Here is a 15,599-nt window from a genome sequence, read left to right on the forward strand (position 1 = left end):
TATAAATTGAAAAAGATGATAAAAAGCTCGCTAAGTCAAAAACCCAAAATGGCGGCTGTAACACCTCAAAATTTGCCCTCCTCTTCTTGAGACTAGTTTGATACATTGCATTTCATTTTTTGAGCATTAGGCATTGCATTTTTCATATCATCTGAAAAATAAGAAAGTCATCCTCCAGAGTCTTTTCAAAGATGGAGAAGTTACATGATTCAAGCCTGAGGGTCTCTATAAATTGATTGTCAACCATCTGAGGGTTTGCACTTCAATTAGGGTTTTACTGATTCTTCAAATGTTGAGCATAATTTTGTTTGCAAGGATATATTACCATCATCATGGTTTTAGCATCATCAAGGGTTTCAGAGTTTATCCTCAAGTTCCTTTGGATTAGGGTTTTGACCTCTGGTCAACCCTAATCAATGCCAGTCTTACTACCAGGGCTTCTCAAAGAGATGAGGTATTTGCTGATGATGAGGATCACATGATCATTATAGTGGGCTTATATGAGCTAGGGTTTCATTTCTGAGCCATTTCCTCAAGTGGTAGATGCTCAAGTTGATCAAGGCATTTCAAGGTCATCTGAGGACCACAAAAAGTCAACTGTGCAAGAGATGAGGACTTTGAGGTGGGGAAATGAGTTGAGACACCTCAATCATGTTCAAAAGAGGTCCATTTGTCATTCTAAACATCTATCTTGAAGATTTTGAAGTCATGGCAAAAGTTTCCAAAAATGGAAAATGACCTGTAATTTCAAGTTTTCGAAAATGGCAAGTTTCTGGTCCACATTCAATTTGATTTTTCAACATCAAAGAAGTTTCAAATGGATTTTTGGTGAACATGAAATTTGAATATCTTTCTCTCCCCTTTTCAAAAAGTCCTATTTCATGATTATCTGATGATGGGTTGAGAAATTATGGCCAAATGATCACAAACTATACATGGAATTTCAAAGTGGCGTAACTTTTGATTCAAAACTCCAAATTGGTCCATTCTTTTTGCAAAATACTTCTCATGACCAATACTTTCCAAATGAATCATTGCCTTGCATGAAAGAAGCTCATATGACCACTTGTTCACACATGTGTATTTTGGAGGGAAATCTCACAATTCAAATTTGGTTCAAGATATGAGTAAAATACCACTTCCATCATGTCTATTGGTTGATTTTAAGTGACTTCAAGGTTTTGCATGGGAAACTCACGTGTTGCATGGGCATAATGGTGCATTATTCATTTTTTTGCAAATACTCCATATTTCACTAATCATGTTTAACAAGGCCTAAATTGGATTAACATTGTGATTAGTGAACCATATAAAAGCCAAATCCTAACTGTTTTTGCTCATAACTAACTTTTCAGATCTCAAATTTTCACTCTCCCTCCAAAATTCTCTCTCTTCGAATTTCACTTTTCTTCACACAAACCTTCAATCTCTTGGCATATTCATGATCCTTGTGGAATTCTGAGCAGGATTCATCTATTGTTTATTGGAATTGAGCTAGTTTTCAGGCAGATTGAGCACATGAACATGTTGATAGAAGCTTGAAATTGAAGTGGATCTAAGAGGTTTCAGTTAATTCTTTGTACACAAAGCTTCTAATCAAGCATAGAGAAGAGGATCTGGAAAGTTTGATAGCTGGAGGACACGGATTCATAACACTGCAGTTCAAGTAAGTGAAAAATCGATCCTCTCATTTTGCCAAATTCTTGATGTGATTGTGTAGATCTTGCTTTGCTGAACATGCTGATAGGTTTAGATTTAAAATTGGATGAGAAATGAGCATGTGGTGATGAATTGAAGTTTTGATGTCAATTATGTTTCTCTTCGATCTGGAAATGTTAGGGAGAATTAGGATTAATGAATAGGATATTCGAGTTCTATGTTGCAAGGCGGTTCTATTGGTGTATCATTTGCCAATTTCTGGAAAAAATTCATGAATCTCCGCCGTGGATGTGGCCGGAGAAGACGGTTGTTACCGCCGTCTGCCACCGTCTGGTTTGCTAGGGTTTTTAGACCACGTGTGCCTCCACGTTTTGCTTGCTTGTCTGAATGATTGGCTTATGTGCGCTTGACCATGCCACGTTGTTTATTGACCACTGATGTGTGCGTCCACATCACTTAATGAAACACATCGTTTCAACGATGCTTACTGGATGCTTAGGTGTGCGCCTCCGTGGGTAAATGATTGGTTCATGTTCGTTTGACTGGCCTATGTGTACCTTTGACTGCTGATTGTGCTGCCAACGCATTAATGATGCGCAACGTTTCATATTAGGCGCCAATGACTGTGCTTGCGTGAGTTCGATTCTTGGCGTATGCATGTTCTCTGAATTTAATTGTTGAATTCTCATTTGACTGTAGATGCGTGTGTTCGAACCTGGCCTCATGCATCTTCTGATTTGTTTTCAAATAATATTTTCCCTCCATATTTCATTTCATTATTCCATTTATTTCATTCATCTTTAAAAAAACTTATTAAAAATTGAAAAATGCTTCAAATTGATCCCAATTTTTTTCCACATTCTTGTTTTGATCTCTAGTTTTTTATAGGATTTATTTCATGAATTGTTTGTTTCTGGATTTTTAATGTGTGATTTTAGATTGAACCTTATGCCAAATTGACACGTTGCATTCAATGCCTTGTGAAATGCTATGTGTTGATCCAATTGATCTGAAATTTGGTGTGCTTAATCTTCACATGTGATATGATTTTTGAGCTTTGGTTTGGAATTTTTATCTTATGCTATCGTTGTTTTGGACACATGAAGATATGTTGTGACAATTTGTGTCACATTTTTGGTATTCAATTTGTGCATTTTTGTTTACCTATCATTTGAGCTCTTCTGGATTTGATTTTTTGCATGATGTTTGTTCATAACATGAGTAACTTGCATAAAGAATTTCATGTCCATTGGATGCATTTCTGTTTTGATTTGGAATTTCTAATTTGATTGTCCATTTTGTGTACACTTGCTTGCCTGTGCATTACATGAATCATTTGAGCCACTTGCCTTATGAATTGATGCTGGTCCTGTTGAGGACATTTTGTTGATTGTTTGAATGTGCAATATGTGAAAGATTGACTTCTGTTTTGATCATTTGGTTTGGTTTTGGACCTAGTCTTTGCACTAGTGTTTTTGTACATAACTAATTGTGCTTTGTGTTTCAGGTTTGGACATTTAGCATTGATGTTGGGTTTGGTCTCACTTTGTGAGATGAAAATGATTTGAATTCTAACTTTGGTTTGTTTTGTAGGATTCTAAGTGATAAGCTTGAGCTCATTTGAGTCCTTGAACATTATTCATTGAGTTGTAAATATTGGAAAGTTCCACTGTTTGTCTGTTGGTTTTCTGTCTGAGATATTAACTATTTAAGCTTTTGTACAGGTACATTAGTTGCTTGCTAGCTTTGCTTTTGCTTAAGCCTTGGATTGTGGTTGATACACCACTGAGGTAGTTTAGCCTTCTTACTCCATGGAGTCTGGTAGTCCTGTCACCTTTTTGGCAGGCATTTTGGCTGAAGTCCTCCTTAAGAGGCTCTGATTGTGTTTGTTTACATTTGTGCCAAAGACCTCCAAGTGAGGCATGCTACTTGATAAGTCCTCCTAAGTGAAGAGGCAATTGACAGATAGAAGGGACTAGTAGCCAGTCCCCTGTTATTCAGTGAGTCGTTCTTTATGCTCGCACTACGTGCTGATGTTCTAGAACATGTACCCAAGATCTTTGTATAGAGTCAGTCAAGTGGAATAGGGTCCCTCTTTCTGGATCTCCACGCTTTCTTTGTCATTGAGGTCACCCTAGCCAGGGTTAAGAGCATGAGGTCTCATCCTCATTACCTTTTTGATCTGCTCAACCTAACTCTCAATGTTAGTGGTTAAGAGCTTCTGTTTACCCTTACAGTTTGGCTTGTTTGTCGAGGTTGATATGACCCCTCTTGACTAAAGCCTACCCATTGTTTGGGCCTCTTGTACGGATATAGTGTGTGATACTTATTCACTGGTGTTATTTTTTTTGAGATGACTTGCTTCCTGTGTGAGTTAGGTTCTGATTAGAGACCTCAACCTAGGGATTTGTTTGCATGACAACTATTAGGCTCGAGTCAGTCTCCCTATTAGTTTGTTGTTTCCCTGGTCTCTGGTTAGGAGAGTTTCTCCCCTATTAAGGGGAACTACGTCGCCCTGATTCTCATACCAGATGAGATACGTAGGCAGGAGATTGAGCGAGATCTCTCCGGGCACCCTTTTGTTTTTTTGTGTGTGTTCAACCTTTTTGTTTCTTTTGACGTCTCAACGTCTCTTTGTGTTTGTGTGACAACTATTAGGCTCGAGTTCCAGACTCCCTATTAGTTTGTCAATCCGATAACCTTTTCCTTTGGTGTTCGCTGGTTAGCGTGTGCTGTTTGTTTGGAGTCGGATGTAAGTCCATGTATTGGCATTCTGTTTCCTTGTTTGTGCTATTTGTTTGGAGTCGGATGTAAGTCCATGTATTGGCATTCTGTTTCCTTTTTGTTATCAGGAGTCGGATATAAGCCCATGTATTGGCATTCTGTTTCCTTTTGAGTGTTTCTTTTGACGTCTCAGCATCTCCTTTTGGTGTTTTGTTTCGGCGTGCGTTAGCCGAGCTACGAGTGCTCTGATTCTTCCTCTGGATAGAGAAGATACGTAGGCATAGGATGCGATATCCTAGCGAGCATGTCTCCCTTTTCCCCGAACTACGTTGACTCTGATGTTTGTTTTTGACAAACTACGTAGGCCCAGGATGCGACATCCTGTCGAGTCGACTTCCTCCATCTTCTTTCACCTGTTTTATTATTCCAGTGTGTGCAATTTTTTTGAGCAGTTTATTAGCAACCTTTTCCTATTCTTTTGAGCGTGGATCCCGTCGAGTATGGCGGACGTGAGGGGTGCTAATACCTTCCCCTTGCGTAACTGACTCCCGTACCTTGTAATCTCTGGTCGTAAGACCATTCCTTTCCCTTCCTTAGGTTAGTCCTGCGCTCCCTTTCCGTCATAGGATGAATAGCGTCGGTGGCGGCTCTGTAAACCTATTTTTTTTTCTGCCGGTTTTTTTTCCGCATTGCGACAGTTGGCGACTCTGCTGGGGACATAAGTTGACCTCTTGCTGGTCCATCTTCCCTAAGCGAGTCAATCCTAGCGCTCTCTAGGGTAGTTTGGGTTGCTTTTACTATTTTATTTATTGCATTTATGATTATTATACTGTGATTGTATATATTTGCATATATGTTTGCATGCATCATATTATTACTGTGCTGGATTCTGGACAAGTTTGGTTCCTATGATTTGGGGTGGGTGTTCTGAGTAGGGCTAAAACCCAGGCCCGAGTATACACCTAGGATTAGCGTGGTCTCACGTCTCCTCACATGTTGGATCAGCATGTTGTTGCGACGTGACATACCACAGCCGGACGAGGTTGTTTGAGAAGCCTTCCTTGTGGAGTATCCACTATGGTTGGGTTATCTCTTTTGAGCTGTTGACTTCGGTGACCCTTCTTTCCCGGATCTTTGGTTTAGATGATTTTATGAGAACTGCAACGGCACACCCGAAAGGGCAAACCCGTTGAGTATCTTGTCCGATTGTCGAGACCATTATCCGCCTTAGGATGTCCTTATTAGAATTCACCTGTGAGGGGAGGGGTTTGATTCTGGAAAACACAGGTTCTGATGGTGACTCTTTGGTGGTGACTAATGGTCCAGTTCTTGATCTGAGTTTAATTTATGAGTTGGATTTATGGATTTATTTCTGAGACGCCGGAGTTCTGTCCGTGGTATTTATCAGCGGGTTCTGTTTACTTCGGATCCCGGGGTTGGATTTGAAGTTATTTGTTCAGAGGATCTTGTTGTTATCCGATCAGTGGCTTCCATGTGATGATGGTGATATATCCTTCGGTTCCGTTTATTTCAGAATCCCCGAGTTGGATTTCTGGTTACTCAGTCCCTCAGATGGTTGTGATCAGTTCAGAGACCGGAATCCAGTACAGTGGATGTTCAGATGACTTGGAGGATGGCACTATGCATTGCATTCATGCATCAGCATCATTCCCATTGTGCATTTATCCGCATCTAATTCATGTTTATCCATATGCAGGGAACATTCTTGATTAAGATCCTGGTTGAGAGACATTCTTGTTCCAGATATGAGGACCGGCCTGAAAGCTGATGTTGTTTACAGTTTCTTTGATCCAGAGATTGGTGTGCTGAAGGATATGATAGCATTGATCACGCCTGACCATGTGGGGATGTTCCGTGAGGCTTATGGTGGTTTTTTGAAGATGGTTTTCAGGCTTACAGATGAGGATAAGAGTGCCCTCCATACTCTTCTCCAGTTTTATAATCCTGGTTTGAGATGCTTTGTCTTCCCAGATTATTTGTTGGGACCTTTGATGGAGGACTATGCTGGTATCCTGGGTATTCAGATCAGAAACCAGATTCCTTTCTATGCCACTAAGGAAGAACCTGATGTTGGTGAGATCTCTCGTGCTCTTTATTTGTGCCCTGAAGTGACTAAGGGAGGTTTGAAGGAGAAGGGAAAGTTGCCCGGTTTTCATCTGAATTTCTTGGAGGCTAAAGCCAAGGAGCATGTTGTTTTGGGTAATTGGAAGGTCGTTTGTGCTTTACTTGCTGTAAGCATCTATGGAATCATCTTGTTCCCTAATCAGAAGAACTTTGTGGATATTCATGCCATCTAGGTGTTTGCTCAGAGGAATCCCATTCCTATCTTGGTGGGGGATGTTTATTACTCGGTCCATAATCGGAATGAGAAGCGGCGTGGAGGTTTGGTTAGATGTTGTGCTCAGTTGTTATACAAGTGGTTTATGGGGTATTTGCCTTCCAGAGGTGCCTTTGTCTCTCTTGATCATACTGTCAATTGGGCAACCAAGTTGATGGGTTTGCGAGCCAAGGACATAGCTTGGACTCACAGTGGTGTGACTGGACGAGATTTCATTTGCAGTTGTGGGAGTCTTCCCAGTGTGCCTCTTATAGGAGTTCAAGGTTGTATTAATTACAACCCGGGGCTTCTTAAGAGACAAATGGGGTTTGCTATGGAAGTTCCTCCTCTCGATTGTGAGATTCAGGAGTCTTTCTACTTCCCGGCTGAGGGTAATCAGACATTTTTGAGGCAAGTGTCTGGGGCATGGCGCCACATTCAGAGGAAGGGCAAGGTTCCTTTTGGTAGAGCTAACAATAGGTCTTTTCCTCCATTTGATGATTGGCTCAGAAGGAGGGTTGAGCTCACTCGTCTGCCATTTCCTGTGGGTGATCTTTGGTACCCGGTGATTGAGGAGCCACGTTCTTCTGTCAATATGGAAGAATTTCTTGAGATGAAGAGGGAGAGAGATCAACTGCAAGCAGAGAAGACTGAGTTGGAAATGAGTGTTGCTAGAATTCAAATGGCTAATCAGGAAGTCAAGGGGAAAGCAGAAGACCAGGCTAAGAGTCATGCTCTGGAGGTGAAGCGCTTTGAGATAGACACCGCCTATTACTGTAAGATCAACCAAGCTTTAGAGTCGTCTACGAAGGAGCACGACCGCACCAAGGAGAAGTTGGCTAGAGCTTTGAGGACTATTGAAGATGAGAAGAGGAGACAAATCCTTGTGAAGACTCAGAGGGAAGCTAGAGCCAAAGCCCTTACCGCCGAGTGGGAAGCGAAGCTGAGGGTTAAGGAAGAAGAGAACGCGAAGATTATGGCTGAGAGAGATCATTATCTTGCGGAGAGGGATCATTATTTCCGACAGATGAAGATTCATCAGAAAGAGGTAGGAAGACTGCAGCTGGAGAACACTGAGTTCAGGTTCGCCGTGAAGTTTACCAAGATGGTTGATGATGCAGAGCCTTCTGTGAGACCTTCTTCAGATTGACTTTTGTTGCAGTTGTCATCATGTGTTGGATTACCGTCAGGCATGTTGACGGAATTCACTTGCTTTTATTTTCTTTCTGATTCTGGAGAATTGTAAATTGATTTGTATCAAGCTTGATGTATGACTCTTACATGTGTGGCGCACTTTTGATATACAGTGGTTATTATCATTCAGTGATTGATCTTCAAGCTTTATTTGCTTTTCTGTGCGTACTCACATAACACACACATGGTCGGGTGATATCTTTGCTAAATCATAACTTTCTATTTTGTATGGGAAAACCAAATGATTGACGTCAGAACGTTGCTGTCGGATTATTATCTGTCTCGATGAAACCAGGATCGAAAGACAGAGTGTTCCTCATATGGATAGACATTGCATCCATGCATGAATCATAATAACTTGTCTTCTATTTTGCAGGTGTCGGTTTCTAACGTGTTTGATTGTTACAGGAATCATTGCTCGCGGACGTAGAATCATTCCTTTGCACGTAGCTCGTCCGCATAGATACCCTACCAGGCGCAACAAATCCAAACTGATGGATCCACCCAACGCAGACATTCTCGAGCTGAAAGAGAAGATGGGAGAGCTGATCAACGTCATGCAAGGGTTCGCCTTGGGGCAGAAAGCACTTGTTGAGAAGGTGGAGAAGCTTGAGCGGGCTTCGACTGCCAATAGTGGCAATAATCATGAGGGTGTTTCCAACAATGGTCTTGGTGGTTCTAGGGATGGTGGTGATCCCAGAAGGAAGGCAACTACTGCTGGTGTAGTTATCAATAATGGGGGAGGTTTTTGTTTCGCTACAGGCGGTGGGCCAGGTCCTGTGAAGGATAATCAGTTTCCTCCTTTCTTTGGGGCTATGGAGGATAAAGAGGAAGTTCATTTCTCCGTGCTGAACGAGCAATTTGGTCAGTACGGTATTCAACCACCAAACAAAGAAATTCAGGTACTGGCAGAGAAGATCAGGGCTCTGGAAAGCCATACCTCTCCTGGGGCTATCAACATGACAAACATGGGGCTAGTTGAGGGGATTGTGATCCCGCAAAAGTTTAAAGTGCCCACGTTTGATAAATACAATGGGAGTTCTTGCCCGGAAACTCATCTCCAGGCCTTTGTCCGGAAAATATCTGCCTACACCATGGATCAAAAGCTATGGATGTACTTCTTCCAGGACAGCTTATCTGGTGGGTCTCTGGAGTGGTATACCAAGTTGAGATCATCAGATATCAAGAGCTGGCAGGATTTGGGAGATGCTTTCTTTAAACAGTATCAATTCAATGCTGACATGGCACCTAGCCGTACCCAGTTGCAGGGTATGTCTCAGAAGCCAAATGAAGGGTTTAAAGAGTATGCACAAAGGTGGAGAGAGTTGGCTTCCAGAGTTCAACCACCGTTGGTGGATCGAGAGATGTCTGATCTGTTCATGGGTACCCTATAGGGGACTTTTGCTGAGAGAATGGTGGGTTGTCCCGTCACTGGTTTTATAGATATAGTGGTGGCAGGTGAGAGAATTGAAAGCTGGCTGAAGATGGGAAAGATACAGGGAAATGCTTCATCTTCTGGATCGAAGAAGCCCTTTGGTAATGGTCAGCGTAAGAAGGAGGGTGACACGAGTGCTGTGTATTCCCAGAGAGGACATGGTAGGGATCGTTACTACCAGCATATTGCTGCAGTAACAATTCCTGCTGATAATCAACCTGCACAATAGCAACAACAACAGCAACAGCCACAGCAACGACAGCCGTTTCAACAGAGAGCACAACGGACCGGGTATCAAGTGAGAGGAAGGATGACTGATCGTCAGTTTGATAGGCCACCCGTGACGTATTAATTTCTGTTAAAAAAGCTTAAAGATCTGGGGTTGGTACAGCTGAGAACGTTGGCTCCGTTGAGACCAGACCAAAGGCCTGCAAATTATGATGAGAACGCCAAGTGCGAGTTCCATTCTGGTGCCCCTGGACACAATGTTGAGAATTGTAAAGCCTTCAAGCATGTGGTCCAAGATTTGGTAGACTCCAAGGCCATCAATTTTGCACCATCTCCGAATGTTAATGCTAATCCCATGCCGACGCATGGTCAGATGGGGGTGAATGCGATTTCGGAGGATAGGAGGACAATTGGGGTGATGGATGTAGATTAGTTAAGGACTCCATTGGCTGAGGTCAAGAGACAGTTGTTGAAGAATGGAGTTTTTTCGGGTTGTGATAATTGTTGTGCCGCTTGCACCGTTGCTCCAAATGGATGTGTGATGTTGAGGGAGGCTGTCCAGAGAATGATGAATGGGGGAAGTCTCAGGTTTGAGAAAGTTGGTTTGGAGAGGGAGGATGTTTCCACCATAACCATTTACTTTGACCCTATCAACTTGTCAGCGCCGGCAGATGCAGCTCCAGTTACCATCACGGTACCGGGGCCTATTCCATATGAAAACGATGATGTTGTGCCGTGGGATTATGGTGGGGAGGTATATTGCAATGGAGAGAAGCAGGAGGGTCAGGCTGCAGGTGAAACCACCGTTTCAAAGGTGGATAATGTCGGACCTAGTGGTTTCACTCGTAGTGGAAGGTTGTTTGCACCGGACACATTAAGGAGTGGGGAGGCAGAAAAAGAAAAGAGAGATAAGGCCGAGGCTTTAGCCAGGGCAAGAGGTAAGCAGGTGGTGAGTGAGGGTACTCCTATAGCTGCACCGGCGCCTATTGGGTCGAAAAAAGAACTTGATGATGAAGCCGAGGAGTTTCTGAGGATCATCAAGAAGTCTGAGTATAAACTTGTTGACCACTTGCAGCAGACTCCGTCTAAGATTTCAATCTTATCATTGTTGTTAAGCTCCAAAGGGCATAGAGAGGCTTTGTTGAAAATCTTGAAGAGGGCCTATGTCCCGCAGGAGATAACGATCAATCAGCTGGAGACAGTGATGTCTAATGTTAATGCCAGCCATGGGCTGGGTTTCACTGATCTCGATCTTACTGTGGACGGGCGTAATCACAATAAGGCATTACACATCTCGATGGAGTGTAAAGGAGCAGTGCTCTCGCACGTTCTGGTGGATACCGGCTCGTCACTCAATGTGTTGCCTAAGAAGGCCCTGGCAAAGTTGGATTGTGAAGGGTTGATCTTGAGGCTGACGGACCTGGTGGTTAGAGCATTTGATGGCTCTAAAAGGGCTGTGTTTAGGGAAGTGGAGCTCCCTGTAAAGATCGGGCCCGAGGGGTTCAAGTTTGTGTTTTATGTCATAGATATTCAGCCGGCATACAGTTGCTTGTTGGGTCGACCATGGATACACGCTGCGGGGGCAGTGACTTCGACTTTGCACCAGAAGTTAAAGTATATCTGGGACGGGCAGGTCGTAACAGTTTGCGGAAAGGAGGATATTTTCGTCAGCCATCTGTCGTCGTTCAAATACGTAGAAATGGACGGCGAAATATTTGAAACACCAAGCCAGGCGTTCGAAACCGTCAAGGTGGAGAATGCCATTTTTACCAAGGAAGAGAAAAAACCGTCCATTTCTTCTTACAAACAGGCTGCGGAGGTGGTGAAGAATGGAGAAGCCCCAGGTTAGGGAAGGATGATAGACATCGTGGCAAAGGAAGACAGGTTTGGGGTTGGTTATCAGCCGGGCCGAGGCTCGTTTGGACAGAATAGAGACCGTCGTCAGCCGTTCACGTTCACCAGTGCTCGAATGCTAGATCCAGATCACGTCTGTGCGGTAGGTGAAGAGATTGACAGTGACTGCGAGCTCGACTCGTGGATAAAACTGTGCGTACCAGGGATGGAGATCCAGAACTGGAAGGCCGAAAAGATCATCGTTGTCACTCTACGTGAAGAGTAACATTTCTGTTTTTCAATTCTGTCTGCATGAAAACCATGCGTTTTTCCCGAAACGTAATGGTTCATTATAAGGGCCACCTCATGTGTTTCATTTTGCAATATTTGCATCATCAATAAAAGGATGTTTTTCACATTAAAAGCGGTGTTCCCTGTTTTTCATTTATTTTTGCAGTTTAATAAAATAAATAAAAATGGCAATGTTTGTTTTCATTTTCCTTCTTTATTTGTCGCGTCCCGGCTCTAAAGCAATGCATGAATCAACATTCATGCAGATGCGATCATTCTCCGGATCTCATTGATAACAATCCTGTTACACCCTCATATGACTTCGACAATCCGATCTATCATGCCAAAGAAGAAGGTGAAGAAGATTGTGAACTGCCCGAAGAATTAGCCAGGTTGTTGAAGCAAGAGGAGAAGGTGATTCAACCGCACGAGGAGCAAGTCGAGGTTGTGAATATGGGTACCGAGGAGGTTAGAAAGAAAGTGAAAGTCGGGGCCGCTTTGGGGGTGAATGTCAAGAGCAGAATGGTAGCCTTGTTGAAAGAGTATGTTGATATCTTCGCCTGGTCTTATCAAGATATGCCAGGGTTGGATACCGATATCGTTGTGCATAAGTTGCCATTGAGAGCAGATTGTCCTCCAGTGAAGCAGAAGTTGCGCAGAACTCGACCCGAGATGGCCATGAAAATTAAAGAGGAGGTACAGAAGCAGTTGGATGTTGGTTTCCTAGCTGTCACTAATTATCCGCCTTGGGTCGCAAACATTGTGCCAGTGCCGAAGAAGGATGGAAAGGTGAGGATGTGTGTGGACTACCAGGATTTGAACAGAGCTAGCCCGAAGGATGATTTCCCGTTACCTCACATCGATGTGTTGGTAGATAATACGGCTCAATTCTCGGTGTTTTCCTTCATGGATGGCTTTTCTGGCTATAATCAAATTAAAATGTCGCCAGATGATATGGAGAAAACAACGTTCATCACACTGTGGGGCACTTTTTGTTATAAGGTGATGTCATTCGGTCTCAAGAATGTCGGTGCCACGTATCAAAGAGCTATGGTGACTTTGTTTCATGATATGAATCATCATGAAATCGAATGCTATGTTGATGACATGATAGCAAAGACCCAAACAGAAGAGGGGCATCTGGTAGATCTGGCCAAGTTGTTTGACCGGTTGAGACAACTCAGATTGAGGTTGAATCCGAATAAGTGCACTTTCAGGGTGCGGTCCGGTAAGTTGCTGGGGTTTATTGTAAGTGAAAAAGGAATCGAGGTTGATCCTGCTAAAGTAAAAGCAATACAAGAAATGCCTGAACCGAGAACAGAAAAGGAGGTTCGTGGTTTCTTAGGTAGATTGAACTACATTTCATGGTTCATATCTCATCTAACAGCCACGTGTGAACCCATATTCAAGTTGTTGAGAAAAGATCAAACGGTCAGGTGGAATGATGATTGCCAGGCGGCATTTGAAAAAATAAAAGAATATTTGCAGGAGCCTCCGATTCTGATGCCTCCTGTGGAGGGACGACCGTTAATCCTGTACTTGACAGTCCTCGAGGGGTCTATGGGGTGTGTACTGGGGCAGCATGACGAGTCTGGTCGAAAAGAGCATGCAATCTACTACCTTAGCAAAAAGTTTACCGACTGTGAAACAAGATATTCACTGCTTGAGAAAACTTGATGTGCTTTGGTATGGGCTGCTCGCCGACTGAGACAGTATATGCTGGTTCATACCACTTTGTTGATTTCCAAGATGGATCCGATCAAGTATATATTTGAGAAGCCAGCATTGACCGGACGGGTTGCGAGATGGCAAATGATTTTGACTGAGTACGATATTCAGTATACTTCTCAGAAAGCAATAAAGGGGAGTGTATTGTCTGATTACCTTGCCCAGCAACCCATTGAGGATTATCAACCGATGAAGTTTGAGTTCCCTGATGAGGACATCATGTTTCTCAAATCGAAAGATTGTGAGGAACCTATCCCGGAGGAGGGGCCTAACCCTGAATCCGAATGGATTTTGATGTTTGATGGGGCCGTTAGCGTGAATGGTAGTGAAGTTGGTGCTGTTTTGGTTACGCCGAAGGGATCCCACATTCCTTTTGCCGCCCGGCTAACATTTGAATGCACCAACAATGTGGCTGAATACGAAGCTTGTATCTTGGGTATCGAAGAGGCGATTGATTTGCGGATCAAAAACCTTGTTATCTATGGAGATTCAGCTTTGGTTGTGAACCAGGTTAACGAGAAATGGTATACGCATCAATCTCATTTAATTCCATACCGGGACTATACGAGAAGATTGTTGACGTTCTTCACCAAGGTGGAATTACACCATGTGCCGAGAGAAGAGAATCCTTTGGCAGATGCTTTGGCTACTCTGGCTGCCTTGATTAAGGTGCAGCGGTGGAATCAATTCCCTAGTGTTGAGGTGGGACGACTGGATAGACCGGCTTATGTGTTTGTTGTTGAGGCAGCGCCTGATGATGAAAAGCTGCGGTATTATGACATCAAGCGCTATCTAGAAACCCAAAAGTATCCCGAGGGAGCGTCTAAGAAAGACCGAAAGACTCTAAGGAGGTTGGCCATGGTATTCTATCTAAATAAGGATGGGGTTTTGTACAAGCGGAATTTTGATTGGGTTTTGCTTAGGTGTGTCGACGACAAAGAAACAAGCCAATTGATGAAAGAGGTGCACGAGGGGTCGTTTGGTACCCACGCCTGTGGGAATGCAATGGTGAAAAAGTTGTTAAGAGCTGGTTATTACTGGATGACAATGGAGGCTCAATGTTTCAATTTTGTGCGAAAATGTCATAAATGCCAGATTTATGCTGACAAGGTGCACGTGCCTCCAAATCCGTTGAGTTTGATGTCGTCTCCGTGGCCGTTTGCTATGTGGGGCATTGATATGATCAGAAAGATTGAACCTACGACTTCGAATGGGCACCGGTTCATATTAGTGGCTATTGATTACTTCACCAAGTGGGTGGAAGCAGCGTCTTATGCAAACGTGACGAAACAGGTCATGGCCAGGTTCCTGAAAAGAGACATCATTTGCAGATATGGGGTTCCCGAAAGAATCATTACTGATAATGGTTCTAATCTCAACAACAAGATGATGGCAGAACTGTGCCGGGAGTTCAAGATCGAGCATCACAATTCTTCTCCTTATCGTCCAAAGATGAATGGGGCGATCGAGGCAGCTAATAAGAATATTAAGAAGATTGTGCAGAAAATGGTCGTGACCTATAAGGATTGGCATGAGATGTTGCTGTTTGCGTTGCATGGGTATCGAACCTCGGTGCGTACATCTACAGGGGCAACGCCTTTTTTCGCTTGTGTATGGGATGGAAGTCGTGCTACCAGTTGAGGTTCAGATTCCGTCGTTGAGAGTCCTGATGGATGTGAAATTGGAAGAGGCTGAATGGGTAAGGACTCGGTATGAAGAGTTGAGCCTGATTGAGGAAAAAAGGCTGGCGGCCATTTGTCATGGGCAGTTGTACCAGCGGCGAATGAAGCGTGCTTTTGACCGAAAGGTACGACCTCGTGCGTACCATGTGGGAGACATGGTGTTGAAAAGGATCCTTCCTCCTCAGAACGATCGTCGGGGCAAGTGGACACCCAATTATGAGGGTCCATTCGTGGTCAAGAAGATTTTCTCTGGCGGAGCCTTGTTGTTGACGACCATGGATGGCGAAGATTTCCCACCCCCTGTGAATGCGGACGTAGTTAAAAAATAATTCGTATAAGAGACCCGCTGGACGAAAAGAATAAAATATTCCAGGCAAAAATGGGCATCCCGGCGAACCGAAAAAAAATGAAAAAAGGTTCGGGCAAAAATTAGGGATAAAAAGAGAAAAAAACTATACACCCGGCAAGTCGAAAACCCCACGAGGGC

This window comes from Lathyrus oleraceus, chromosome 5, assembly GCF_024323335.1.
Source record: "Lathyrus oleraceus cultivar Zhongwan6 chromosome 5, CAAS_Psat_ZW6_1.0, whole genome shotgun sequence".
Taxonomy (NCBI): Eukaryota; Viridiplantae; Streptophyta; class Magnoliopsida; order Fabales; family Fabaceae; genus Lathyrus; species Lathyrus oleraceus.